General features: G+C 39.9%; 1 protein-coding gene across 3 annotated transcripts in view; it reads right to left on the bottom strand.

The window, feature by feature from the left end:
• ndst2a (N-deacetylase/N-sulfotransferase (heparan glucosaminyl) 2a) overlaps nucleotides 1-13,874 on the bottom strand; it is a 160,283-nt gene extending 146,409 nt beyond the window's left edge. For all 3 annotated transcript variants that reach the window (XM_066678766.1, XM_066678765.1, XM_066678763.1), the window contains exon 1: nucleotides 13,743-13,874. The gene's annotated coding sequence lies outside the window, so the exon portion shown is untranslated. The remainder of the gene's footprint in view (nucleotides 1-13,742) is intronic.
• Between the last annotated feature and the right edge of the window lie 988 nt (nucleotides 13,875-14,862).

Here is a 14,862-nt window from a genome sequence, read left to right as displayed (position 1 = left end):
GTACACAGTTTTGTCGATTCCAACTTTTTGCAAAACCACAGGAAAGCAAATGTCTTCATGTGTCCAACAATATAACTAGCTTTACTGTATACTACAGTGTATACAGTGAGGTTAAAAGGCCATTTCTAGAACGGATACGAGAGCTGTGCTTGATGTAGCCAACACCTTGAGGAGAGTGATTTTTCACTAGCTCTCCAACACAGCTGAGATTTAGCGGGCATGCATACATTCACAGAATTCAGTGAATCAATGTGTCACAGAGAAGCTCTACTATTTTTGACAGCATCAGTTCTCTAAGAGCAACATCAAACTGAAACATTGCATCATTTTACATACACACATTTATATACCAACTCATGCTGACAGTGTGACATCCCACATATAAGAATAGACAATAACTGTTCCATGCCAGATTAAAGGACATTAAAGGGGACCTTGTATGCCCCTTTTCTATAAGCTAACACAGTCCCCTTTGGTCATAAATAGAAACATTTGTGAACCGCTTTGTTCAAACTACCACAAGGATCAAACAACACCACACCCTCCCCCCTGTTTAAAAACAGTTTTATTTTACAGTTTCAGCACCAGTTACTTTTAAAAAAAGAGCCACAACTTTTTTGGGGGGCAATTTTCACTTGCTTTACTTTCTTCTTTTTGTTTTCATTTTTGCCTTATTTTATCGATATTGATCTTCGCGTTCGCTAGGTCTGTCCCAAAACCTTGGGAGCTGCCTAAGTAAGCACTAACTACATAGACAGCTGTTTACGTTGGCAGAGTTCTAATGCATGTCCTCATGATTCAGATTGAGATGCTCTAGTTAGAGAGTGATTGCATCACTATTGTTTCCTGCCCACTACACAGGACCTGTGTTTACATACCTCAGCGGCTAGTGTTGCATCTGTTTCAGCATGATGGGTTCTAATCTCTCTGTTTTTATCACGATTTTAATTGTTCTTTGTGAAATGATACGAGGAACAGTTCAATGCTGCCTAAAAAGGTACCCGAGAAGGCAGCAGATCTGAGGTATCCAAAAATTGGGACAGCCCACGTTTCAGGAGCATGCACTATGACGTAAAATGCTCTCGATGTAGACAGCTCACAAGGTTTTGGAAAAGAGCTGTTGTGTTTATTTTGTTCCATTTAACCTCACCTTTGCACACCCACATAAAAGTGGGTCCAGAGCAATGATTGGAGAGACTCGGGTAACTGGCTTGTCTTGTTTCAGTGTTTGTGTGTTAGTCGTCTCCAGATACACAAATTAAAGTGCAAATGTGCTTGTGTTTTCTTCTTCTTCTTAACATTCCCTCTTTAATTTTACCTACTAAGCTTGAATAATAAGTACACAACATTAGGGCAGGTACAACCAGACTGTTAGTTTGTTGGAGAGATCCAGATTGTATTGTATACACCCCACTGTTTCCCCATTATCAGAGAGGAAAATGTATGGCCTGAAATCATAGCACATTCGGTGATCATCAGTAAGGGCAATGTCCTGTAGCTTGACATTAAACACCTTAAAACTCTCCTTTTGTAGTTTTGTGTCAGTGCAGGAGGGGTTATATGACCTCTTGTTACAACGATCACAGTGTGTCTGAAACTTTCAGGTCAGGTCATTGGTCAGTTAAATAATAAATAACTGACACCAAGAGCTAGGGCCAAGACATGTGTTCAGATTAAGCATGAATACCTGAAGTGCTGCGAGGTCACATGGAGTGAAATTTTTGTTAAGCAAGTTACTGACTTGAATGAGTAACCCTACCATATGGCTCCACTGTACCACATAAAAGTGTCTGAGCAGCTGTTCAGTGAAATTTCATACTGCTATCAGTTATACTTGCATATTTAAGGTTGTTCCATAAATTCCACTTGATTTATTTTTTCTTCCAACCTCATTTTGCCCTATTGGGTTCTTAAAATATTTTTAAAACGAGTGGGCTAAAAAGACATAGGCTCTGTGGGTAATAAAGGGTTTCATGGGCTCTTTATAAACAGCAAGAATGTGAAGAAAGGACTTGTGTTTTAAGTTCATGAAATGAATGTCCTCGCAAAGTCTACTTTCTGGTCATTTTTGTTGGCAAGTCATGAACCATTCTTGAAAACTTAGGAGGTAGAAGATGACACAAGAATGTATACTGAGTAACCGCCATATTTTTGACTTCATAATCATTCATTCATTCATTCATTATCTGTAAGCGCTTATCCAGTTCAGGGTCGCGGTGGGTCCAGAGCCTACCTGGAATCATTGGGCACAAGACAGGAATACACCCTGGAGGAGGCGCCAGTCCTTCACAGGGCAACACAGACACACACACACACACACATTCATTCACACCTACGGACACTTTTGAGTCGCCAATCCACCTGCAACGTGTGACTGTGGGAGGAAACCGGAGCACCCGGAGGAAACCCACGCGGACACGGGGAGAACACACCAACTCCTCACAGACAGTCACCCGGAGTGGGAATCGAACCCCAGCCTCCAGGCCCCTGCAGCTGTGTGACTGCGACACTACCTGCTGCGCCACCGTGCCGCCCTACTTCATAATCATGATAAATTCAAAACTGGTTGTTTCAGCAGCACACATTCATGCAATGTACAATGCGTACATATATTAAAGTCATGCAAAAATCTTTTCCTAATTGAGTTCCTTATCTTTTAGGCAAAGAACCATTGCACAGTACAGCTTTTTTTCCCCCCAAGTAATTTTAAAAGATAAGCCACGTGGCCCAAAATAAAAAAGTCTAGTCACCTACCATTAAAAACCTCAGATGGGTTTTGGGAAGTGGGGAATGGGTATTCTGAAGTAACTAAGTAAGTGCCTCACAAAACCAGATAATTGAGTCCTCTCAGAACATGATGTTCTTCTTGAGTGATTCAGTGTTATGCAACGTACATTATCTTGAATAAGCTTAATAGCTTAATTCAGCAACACTAAAAAGGTACAAATTACTGAAATGAAGGAAGAGTATCCACAAAGGTCTTTTAGAATTGAACTCTGACTCTGACTGTAACAACAGTCTATTGTTTCTTATGGGTGCATAAAATATTGAAAATGTGAGAGGAAAGACACAAAGATTTCAAAGAGCTCTGCCACTATTGCTGCATACTCTATAGTGTAGTATGCAACTGTAGATGGAATAGTCCTAAATGATTTACTGTAATCCAGGTGGTTTAAGGGAGACTCTGCATGATTCTGTGTACAGTCGGTTATCTTCTAAAAATACACAATCAAGAAACCATGAAAAAAAAAAACTAAAAAAATAAGATTCCAGACATTATAGAGGCAATAAGCCATCTCTTTGTAATGCACAAGCTGACTTTCAAGTAAACATAAAAGTAAACATGTATTTATTTGTCACTGCTCAATATACAAACAGAAATAGGTCTTCAATGAACACATAAACAAACTAGTGCACTGGGGGTAGTGATTCATAGAGCTTTTCCACCAACAAGGAACCAGAATGGTTCCTGTTCCCAAACCTAATTTGGAATTGTTTGCCGCGTTTCCACAGATATATATATTGGCAAGCGAACCAGAAAATTTGTTCTCGACTGGAACCAAAGAGCAGCCTGTTCTTGGATGTGTTGCATGTCAGAAAATCCACATAGAGCACAGAGCCTCAAATAAAGCTTCACCGTGGGGTCATATATAATGTGCTATAAATAAATAATGGGAAAAAAACAGGAATACACTGTGTGTGTCTGTGTTTATCTCTGGCTCTGGCTTTGTATTCAGCCACATTCCTATCGAAACATGGGCCGGTTCGCTGGAGAGCACCATGGTTCCAAGAATCAGGAATTGAACCTGTTTAAGAACCACAGTTCTTTTGGTGGAAAAGCACTACTAGAGCAGTGGATATCCACACCCAGCGCCCAGGGACTCACATTATGAATGTACGCCATATTACGTGTAACTGCATGACATCATTACGTAAACATATCAGAATATCACGATAATCACGATATTGATTTTTTATTTATTTTTTTCGTTTAAAAGCTTTTTGCGATATTATTGCACACGATACGATACGATACGGCACAGCCCTAGCAACAACTTCTAACTGAGATGTCTTGATGTGAATTTGACAAAAAAGACCTGAGTAGCACAGGTAGGGCAAAGAATACTGTCATGGAAAATGCTCAAATAAGCAAAGAGGCTTTGTATGGCAGGAGAGAGAGCAAAGCACTTTGCAAACAGCCTCCACATACAAGAGCTCTTGACGGAAGACATAAAAACCCCGAAGAGATTAGAGAAGCTAATCTAGCACTGCTACTTCAAAAATATTGTTTTTTCACTCTCTTTGATCCCTCATTTACAGCTAATTGAACCAATCTTCCATTTTTTCCACCTAGGGGCAAAAGAAAAATTATAAACCCATCACACTCCTTCAAAGTTAGTACACACATCTACATCACTGCTTCATTAGCATGCTGCAGGTAACACATTAAATATGGGAATAAACATATGCAGCTCATGATATGCATTTCTTAATTAATGATGCAGTTCTTTTCAATGAGCTTTGCAGCTGAGTAGGTTTTTAAAAATAAATAAATAAATAAATATAAAATATATCTCACCAAACATATCATTACCACTCATTTAGCTCATTTATAGGCTCTTCTTGAATATGCCTGATGACAGATGTAGCACAGTGTCCAAATGTTTCATGCTCAATCACATATATATTTCAGTTTGCTTAGCAATTAGGGAATTACCTGTTAAAGCTAATTAACCCAATTCAATGCATCATTAATGTGTTCCATTAAAAATGTATGACAGTTAAATATTAATGTTAATCTGAATTTTAGAAGTCATCCGTCATCCTGTTCAGGCCAGAGGTGGATCCAGGGCCTACCTGGAATCACTGGGCACAGGGTACGATTTACAGGATGCCAATAGGCACTCACATTAACACCTATGACCACTTCTGAACAGCTAATCCATCATTCATTCATTCATTGTCTGTAACTGCTAATCCAATTCAGGTTCGCAGTGGGTCCGGAGCCTACCCGGAATCACTGGGCGCAAGGCATGAACACACCCTGGAGGTGACGCCAGTCCTTCACAGGGCAACACACACTCAGATACTAGCACCTATGGACACTTGAGTAGCCAATCCACGTAAAGACATTTGGTTTTGAATTGTGAGAGGAATCCAAAGCAGTAACAGGATTAACATACCAAACTCTTCACAGTCAGTGTCCCAGGGCAGGGTTCAAACCCATAAACCCAGTACCCTATAGTTGTGACAGTGACATGCAAAAACGTGTTCATGTTAAAACAGAATAATAAAGCAGGAAGGTCCTGAGGTTATTCAATCATTCATTTGGTTTATGTAACCTCTGCCTCCGGTGCCTACCTGGAAATACTTGGTGCAATGCAGGAACACACCAGTCCATCACAGGGCATCACAATCTCTCACCCAGTCACTCAGAGGCACAATCCGCATACTAACATGTGTTTTCAGATTGTGGGAGGAAACCCACACAGGCACATGGAGAACACATTAAATTCTTCACAGACAGTGGGGTGGGGATTGAACAAACAATCATTAGTTGATATTACAAACATTTGTATTATTTAACTGTATTTTTTGCATTTCTTCACAGTTTTCGCTGGTGCACAATGTGTGCATTTTCTGATATTCCATGTTTCATTTTCTTAAAATACATTTTGAGTGCAAATTTCAAGACAGAAAACCGCTAATTTCCATATAAATTAAATACAGCATTTTACCTGTAATCTTTAACAGTAATCTTTCAGCCAGACTGTTTCTGAATGAGGCCCAAAACAGGACATCCTATCAGAATAAAGCTCATTTACATATAACAGCTCCAAAGGTGCAGTAAATAATCTGCCTGTTTAAATAAGTGATAAAGGGATATTGGAAAATGTTTTAGTTAAGAAAAAAAAACTAATTTTTGGTACACAATCTCACACAAATTCTACAGGTGCACCTCAGGGGCAGAATATAATACAAGAAAAATGAGGGACACAGCCCCTCCTTGGAGAAAAAACCTGGCCGGAGTGAGGAGGAGGGGGGGGACCTAACCTGCACAGGTCTCATGTTTCTGCCTGTCACAGATAGAGGAACCGCATACATTTCCAAACCTAACCCTTAAGCACTGTATCTTCCTGAGAGAGGCATTTCTCAGAGGGAACTGTAACCATTCAATGACAGCTGCTTACCCAATGCATGACAGGAAGGCATGATTATTATGTTTAATTGAACACAGTATCTTATGTTTAATTTAACAGTGTATTTCCCTGCATCAGTAAGCAGCAAGAAACCCATGTGGTTCCATGTCTGAATCAGATGCATGCTTTAGTGAAACCGAAGGTAGGAGGTGGTTAAAAGATGCCACAATGGCACAGAACGGTGTCCATTACCTGTTTTAATAAACTATTAAAAAATACTGAAAGTTATGAAAACATAACTTTGACTGTGACATATTTTCAACTAATCAAAATGAAACTGCAATGCTGAGTCATAAACTCTGACCCATATATTAGTGCAGTATATAATGCACTATTCTGGGGTGCCCCCATTTTGTAGTGGTGTCTGAAACAAACAATCCTACTATGCAACATGATAAGTAGTGAACAAATTACGTACCCTAGCGAATGCACTGTACACTGTGTTGTTTGGTAAAAACACATGCGGTAGTGTCAGTAAATATTCACTACCCTCCTCTATTGAGTTTCCTCGACTCAACTCGGCACCGCTCGACTCTCTTTTCCATGGTTAGGCGTTGTTTACTGTTGTTTTTGGGGATTTTTTGGACGGAACATGGCTCTGTGGTTCTCACAGATCAGCAGTTTTCCTCATTGCACGTCTGGCTTTTGGCGTTTGGTGTTTTTCGTCGGACACTGATCAAAACACTATGTGATATTATGATATTATGAATGTAACCGTTGCTGTAACTTGAACATTTTTACAAGTGGCTAGTTCGTGCAGAAACTCAGCATTGCGTGGTGATTGACAGGTCTCTCTGGCCAATCAGCACTCTGCAAGGTGTACATATCAGGAGCGGGTAAGGACCCGGAACCAAGGACCAAGTACCAGATTTGGCTAATGGAAAAAGCCAAGAAAGAGCCAAGCCAAGTCGAGTATGTTCCATGCAGTGAAAAAGCACCAATATTGAGTAAATGTAGTGTATAGTGCGTAGGAAGCCATTTTGAACATTCTACAATCAAGCAATCAACAAATCACACTATGGGAATCACCATCTAATGCACAACACATGAATAAACTACACCACTAAATGAATTCAATAGATTTTCCAGTTGAAGTTGAGAACTGGAACCTTATCAGACGTGCCATGTGTATTGCCTTCCTTGAGTTACTGTTATCAAGCACAGCGAAATCCAGTAAGTGATTTCCCAGTGCTACACAATATCTCGCTCAGCTCCCTCAAGATTAAGCAGCCTTTAGATTCTGAGCTTAAACAGTGAGAACCTGGGCTCATGTCTCTTGATGAGCGAGGGAGAGAGAGAGAAAGGGACAATTCCTTCAAGCACTGCATTGCAGCAAGAGTTGCATAACAATATGAAACCATTAGCCAAGACATCAAACTTATTTCACTCATTCTTCTGACCTAGTGGATTCACCACTTTTCAAGTAAGTGCTAATATCGTTTTCATCTGTAATTTAAGATTAAAATATTCTTGAATAACAAAACACCTTTATAGCTTGCCACTAGGCTGCATATAATACAATACTGTTAAAGCTCTTCACTGTCCTTGAAATCATTATGAAACAGCACCCTATAAAACCGGTTATATTTCTTCTATTTTCAGATTTATTTCCCCTCCAGTTTCATTTTCTTGAATTTAAGACTTGCCCAACGCCATAATTACATTTTCTTAGGAATACAAATTTCACAGATTTAATTTTCATTTGAGACTGTTAGAACTGTTTTTATTGATACGTTTTTAATAAACACAATATTACACATAATCGTTTCATGTTAGAACGCTCTGGCATCACTCCAGTCTTAAAGGCATACGAACTGTAACAGAGTCATAAACTAAGGTCAGTGTCTGAGTGTCCCCATATCTTACCCTAGAAGCTCGCCATTACTGTGAGTGCTAATGTCAAATACACTGCCAGCCAGTTGCACCTAGTGGAGCTTCAAATGACAAGGCTTTTACGTTGTTCAAATCTATCCTCTGTGTGTTGTGTCCAACCCAAGTGCCCTAAAAAGCTCTGGGCTTCAGTTGAGATCATTTGAAGCAGGCTGCAACAAGGCTACAGGTGGACTGTAGTATGACGTTAATGTCACAGCATTTACTGCAAACACATAATATAGCTTGTCAGAATACCATGAGTAATGCCTTTTAGACACTTGAAGAGATGTTCATGAACTGTTGCTCAGTCTTGCTTCACCCTCATAGTACGACAGAGAGATCCTATCTTTTCCTGTGAAGTAGTTTGTGTGAGAAGTCCAATTTATTCTGACCTTAACTCTTTCCCTTCCTGGCTGTGTGTGTGTGTGTGTGTGTGTGTTACTTCTTTCAAGCTCCTGAGACCAACCCTGAGTTTAGATGCTTGTTCACTGCTCTACTCGCTTTTCAGTCCATGGTCCCTTGTTTTTGGTTTTTATTTGGCCTGAACACAAATTTGCAAACAAGTTTTTTTTAACTCTTTGTTCCACACTCCAGCTTTTGCTAGGGATTTTGTTGGCCACCAACCCAATAAATGCACACCTCTTCAAAAGAACACAGCGTAACTTACAAGCTGCCGTTGTGAGTCACATAAATATAAATGTGACCACTTCTTTAATTTGGAGAGTGGTTTGCGCTGGACGTCTATTCTGTCGTGAGTGATGAGTCTCTTTGGCCAATTAACTCGTTGTGAGTCAGGGGAGGGGTGGGGCATGGCGGAGAGTACCAGGCACCAAATTAATCCAAAGCAGAAAATAAATAAATAAATAAATAAATCAAATAGAGACAAGCCGAGCCCACCAGGTACCATACAGTGGAAAACCACCATTTGACATTTTAACTATAGGACTTTAAAGGGGAGCTTACATACAGTAACATCTACTACATTTTCATTTTCACAGCACCTAAAGATTCCACAAACATTACTCACCCTTGTTGTTAAAGCTAAGAACATAAGACTCCTGCTTTGGCTGCTGGCTTGTCTTATAGTTTCCCCCAGAAATCAAAATGCAGATTCATCTCTGGTGCCCATACTAAGGCTTATGCCACTGCAGCATGGCTGTCTACAAAGCATTCTCTTGGTCTGAAGGAAGCCGCATAGAACTGCTTCAGTCTGCTAATGTGGATCCATCTGCCAGTGAACTCACTGATACTGGCCTTCAGGCACTGAGTTACACTGCCAGACACTGGGCAAGCGTGTGGATTCTTGGGCTTTTAGGTTTGCCAGGTTGGTCTGGCTCAATCCAACCTGCCTGGGATGGTCAGGAACAGTCCTAGGAGTCCACCTATGATGCCCAGAAACCTGTTTGGTGCTGCAGATAACTAGGTACTGGAGCAGCATGTGCAAGAATTCTGCCTCTAGCACATTTTCACACCGGCTCCATTAGGGCCTAGTCCAGCATTTCAGGGGTTCAGTTAGTTCAGCGTCAATATACCTGTCCTCATGCCTGAGATTGGTGAAGATAACATGCGGCTACCCCCAGCTTCACTCCATACTATAAAGAATGGTCGAATAGCTTTCAAATAATAATCAAAAAAATCTAAATTAGACAGAGTGGGATTAAGGTAGTAGCTATGAAATGAAGCCATACTTATTGTAGGTCTTTAAGATTCTACAGAACTAAACTTCTTTTCACACCGAAAAAAAGTTTAAAAATATGCATGTCAAGTTTTATGCATGTCAAGTTTTAAAAATAAACACACGTATATTAACAGTGTCCTCGACAGAGTGTCAGAAACTGCAATGCTGTGTCAGATTTTGAAATAGAACCTGTTCTATTTTCGACGTTGACAGATGCGTTAAAAATCAAGCCGACCAATCAGAGCGCCGTTGTCATGGTTATAGACTAAACAAATGATCAGGAAGACATCGGCTGAACAGCTCGTCTTGTTTGTAGAAGAACACAAAAGCTTAAAACATAAACAACACGCTGAGACCTAAGATGCAAAGGTTAAAGAAAATATATTCCCTTTTAATGAGAGGAGCAACACGCAGAAGCAGAGCCTCAAACTCCCCCAGTGAGCTTCGGAAACACTGCTGAACTCCCTATATTGTTTTGGAGACTGGTGCCGAATCAGTATGCGTTGGGTGAGTGAGTGAGTTAGTGTGGTTACAGTAAAATGATAAATTCATCATCGTTCCTACTCAATAAATACATTTATTCTTCTTCCATTGTTTTTCCATGATTTCAGAGCACTGAGGCAAAAACATGAGTCAGATGCAGTGCAAAGGTTCCACTATATTAAAAATCACATCAGTTTTTTACGTGTGAAACCTGCCTGGGATGGTCAGGAACAGTCCTAGGAGTCCACTTGAATAATATAAAAAATGTATTCATTCATTATCTGTAACCGCTTATCCAGTTCAGGGTTGCGGTCCAGAATCTACCAAAAATCATTGGGCGCAAGGCAGGAACACACCCTGGAGGGGGCGCCAGTCCTTCACAGGGCAGCACACACACACACTCACACATTCACACCTACAGACACTTTTGAGTCACCAATCCTCCCACGGTCCAAAAATGTGTGTTTTCCGGCCGTGTGAGGAAACCGGAGCACCCGGAGGAAACCCACGCGGACACGGGGAGAACACATCAAACTCCTCACCGACAGTCACCCGGAGCAGGACTTGAAACCACAACCTCTAGGTCCCTGGAGCTGTGTGACTGCGCCACCGTGCCGTCCTACTTAACTTTTAGTTGTACTATGCAACACTTACCATAAATATAAATGACATAAGAGTGGAAGAAGGTTTGAATTTTGAATTACAATTATATTTAAAAAAAAAAACTTTAAAATTTCACCGCAACCCTGAAATGGAGAAGCGGAAAAGAAGATGATGATGACTTTAAAATTGATTTGTACACATAATAAATAACGTCCTGCCAACTTCTGATCAGCTTATTACACAGTGCGGTGTAAGCCCTATAGCACCATTAAGCAACAACAACTCTGTGATTGTTAAAATATTTTTTTTTTTCCATACAGATCCCTTTCTGATGTGAGTGTGTGTTAGTTCAATCGTCATACGATATTTGTCATCCACTCTACTTCAGTGGGTCCAAAACTGAAACCACGTTCCTACAAATTCCAGACGACTGCCAGAGTTGTCACTCTGAATCTTTAAGACGATTCCTGGGAGACATCTTCAATGAGGATTTTTTTTGTGCATTACTGGCTTCCCAACGTTTCAAGTTACTGCACGAGTTTGTTGATAAGAACCCAACCTGTGTAGAGACATACAATGAGTATCCGCTGTGCAATGATTTGCCTCTGGCAATCATCTGGAGCCCATAAAGCCACACGCACATGCAGAACTAGCATCAAGTACAAGAGATGACAACAACTTTCATTAGCATATTCATTAGCTACATTTTTCATCTATAAAACACATCTCAAGTGAGATAACAGTGCATTAAGGTACATTATTCCTATATAGCTGTTGCGGATGCTAGGAGTAAAGTGAAGTAAAATGCAGGGGAGGAACACTGTCATGGACAGTCCTCATTGCTGTAGATTAGCTGTTGGACAGCTGTTTCCAAAATCTGCCACTTTACAATTCTCGAATATTCTTTAGGAGGGGAGTTTAGGAAAAAGTACAGACACTGCAGCGTGTTCTTTTTAATCTAAACAGACAGCACTGAAAAAAAAGAAAGAAAGTATATATGGGCTTTTTAAATCGTTTTTTTTCTCCAGCAATTTGTTCAAATTGGGTGCCTGGGGTGCTCTGGACAATAGACAGCTGCACAGACAACACACGCATCACGCCTCTCCCATCAAAAACAATGGAAAAAGGCATCTTGGTCCACAAAACCACGTCCATTCTCCATTAGACTATAAAGTAAAACATATTAAAACTATTTTAACCAGCAAAAAACAAACATAATATAGAATTCATAGTAAGGCTCTCTGAATCTATGTAGTGTTCGTAAACATGTAATAACAAACATAATAAACGAAGACTCCTTATTAAACCATTAAAATATACATAAGATAAAACTGAAATATTAGCATAAATTTCTAGAAACTCAAGTGTCACATGTTGGGTCCAAAGCTGAAACAAGAAAAAGCTAATAGCATGACTCTTAAAAAAAATACAGATTTGAATGGGTTTAACACAACTGTAATAGGCTATGCTTACTCTTTAAAATAAATAATCCAATTAATGGCACCTGATTGAGTAGATGATCATTGTTAAAGTTCCTAAAGTTGCTTTTCATTGCCCGGTTCATACAGTTCATACATGAACACTAAACTCCAAAATAGCTCTTTGGAATTGGTCATATTTATTACGTCATCAACACTAAGGCATGTACACATATGTCTATTCAACCTACGTTTAGGCACACTGCTTCACACAGTAGTGATAAAAAAAAAAGTGTTTCAGGCTGGAACAGAGACGCTTCACACAAATCAGTTTTAAAGCAACAAACCACAGTAACAAATCCATCCTCATTAGTTCTAAAGGATAAGCAGGGTCTGGGAGGTTACAATGAGTAATGGATGATATTAACAAATGTTGTAAATGGAAACAAAAAATGTAGGATCTGTGACTTTATTTGTAAAGTATTAGTCATTATTGTGTAAAGAATAAATAAACACAAACTATAATGTATTTCTGAACACCACATACAAACATACACTGATAAGGCAAAATATTCAAATCGCCTGCTTGTTTATACACTTGCTTTCCATTTTATCAGCTCAATTTACCATAAAAGTGCACTTTGCAGTTCTGCTGCTCCCCATACATTTCACCCACTACTTTAATTGTCAGGACCAGCCCCATGGGTTGCACTTGTATGAATGAATCAGACACAGCAGTGCTGCTGGAGTTTTTAAACCCCTCGGGGTAAGAGCTAGACTGAGGATAGTCCACCAATCAAAATTATCCAGCCAACAGCTTCCTGTGAAACACTGAACACAGCACATGGAAATATTAAACTACAAGCAGACGTCAGATTGTTTTTAACTCACAGACAAACGTTTATAAACTTGAATAAATATTTAAAGTGTGTTTGGGATATACACAGAGTGAATCAATACGGCAAGACGGAATCGAATTAAGTTCAGCTCTCAGTTCATAGCTGACTAAGTCAGTTGCGGTTACAAATCTCAGTCACAAGTCTGAAAAACTAAGTTACAAATCTCAGGCTCCGAATCCGACTTCAAACCTAGCCCTGCACTAAACCGAGATTCCCCGACCAGAAACATTCCGCAAGGCTGAAGTTGGCTTCTTATTCGCCAGCGTGTTTTTTGAAATCCCAGTTCCACCTTAAGTGGGGCAGCATTTCCATTCTGGCGCCCGAGGCTGCACCATTTAACCGCTGCACAATTTAAGGTGGAAGAGGGAATTGTAAAAAGAATGCAGGCGAATAAGAAGCCAGCGTCGGCTTCGTAAACTATCTCAATGTCAGCGTTTAAACAGAGCCGCTGGTTTACAATAAAGTTTATTTCGGGAACAAAAACGAAGGGACCCGGACGGTTGTAATGTTAGTTATAGGTTTGGGAACAACAAGTTAGCCGAGAAGAGTGTACGGAGCGAAAAACAAGCCGTTAACAAACTTTACTCACCCACACACTTCTTCCTCAACACGGCTATCCAAAAAGAGAGATCGCATACTCGACAGGGTCTTTAAAAACCCACAAAATTCAAAGTCTTGTTGACAGCATCGTCCACAAAGCCGCCATCTTCATTGAGCTCTGATGATGTTGGTTGGGTCTCTACTCCTGGCCGAAACTCTGGACCAAACCAAATCAGCCCTCGAAACGGGGGGATTCATCAAGTTCACTAACAAAATAAAGCGCTGATACCTGTGAGGGTGTTTTTAGGGGACATAACCGAAGAACCCCATATTGTATTGCAATGTAAATGTAATGTAATGTAACTGTAAATACGTGACAAAATGTTGACATACACGTATACATTTGGTAGTTTTTATCTGTTGGACTCCCCCCACAAAGCAGCACGAAAACTGCCGATAGAAGATCCCGAAAGAAAAGCGCCTCCTTATAGAATTTAGTTTTCGGTCCCAGGTAAAGGGTCTCCGTTTTGGGGGCAAGGTTAAGATGAATTCTTCTCAAATTACGTTTTATCAGTGTGTTTTATGTTACGTTTCTAATAGAGCTAGTAGTACATAGAATTTAAACTGTAACATTTGGTTCGAGAGACGTATTACTGTCGTGTGAAAAAGTTTGAGCACCCCTTTTCTGATGACACGTCTTGCTTCTCAAAATGTATGAACACATCAGTTGGGAAAACAATAAAATGCCTTTTATTCTAAATTCTTTTATCATTTACTTCTATTTGATTGTTAGTTTTATCACAGAAAATTTTTAATCTACACTGGCCATTTTCTCCTTTATATATAGTTATTCAGAACAGATCAAAAATTGTCCAAAGGGTTAATTGCTCCTGGCAGGGGATGTGCTAACCTATTTCTGCTTAGAACATCATTAAAGCAGGAGTCTTGACTGTTGCATACGTGTGCGTAATGGACTAGTAATTATAAACGCATAGCATCCAGTGTGTGTCCATGTATCCCATAATATATCCCAACCACAACATGTGCACATCTCTGGTGACTAAACTTTTAGAGCCATGTGAAGTCAGGAAATCCACCATTTCAATAAGGAGCAGTTAAAAAGACTTGTTATGCATGTAAATGACCAAACATTAATGGAAAGATTTTTC

Source organism: Hoplias malabaricus, chromosome 8, assembly GCF_029633855.1.
Source record: "Hoplias malabaricus isolate fHopMal1 chromosome 8, fHopMal1.hap1, whole genome shotgun sequence".
Lineage (NCBI taxonomy): Eukaryota > Metazoa > Chordata > Actinopteri > Characiformes > Erythrinidae > Hoplias > Hoplias malabaricus.
The sequence above is the reverse complement of the archived record's forward strand: the minus strand, read 5'-3'. Positions and strand labels throughout refer to the sequence as shown.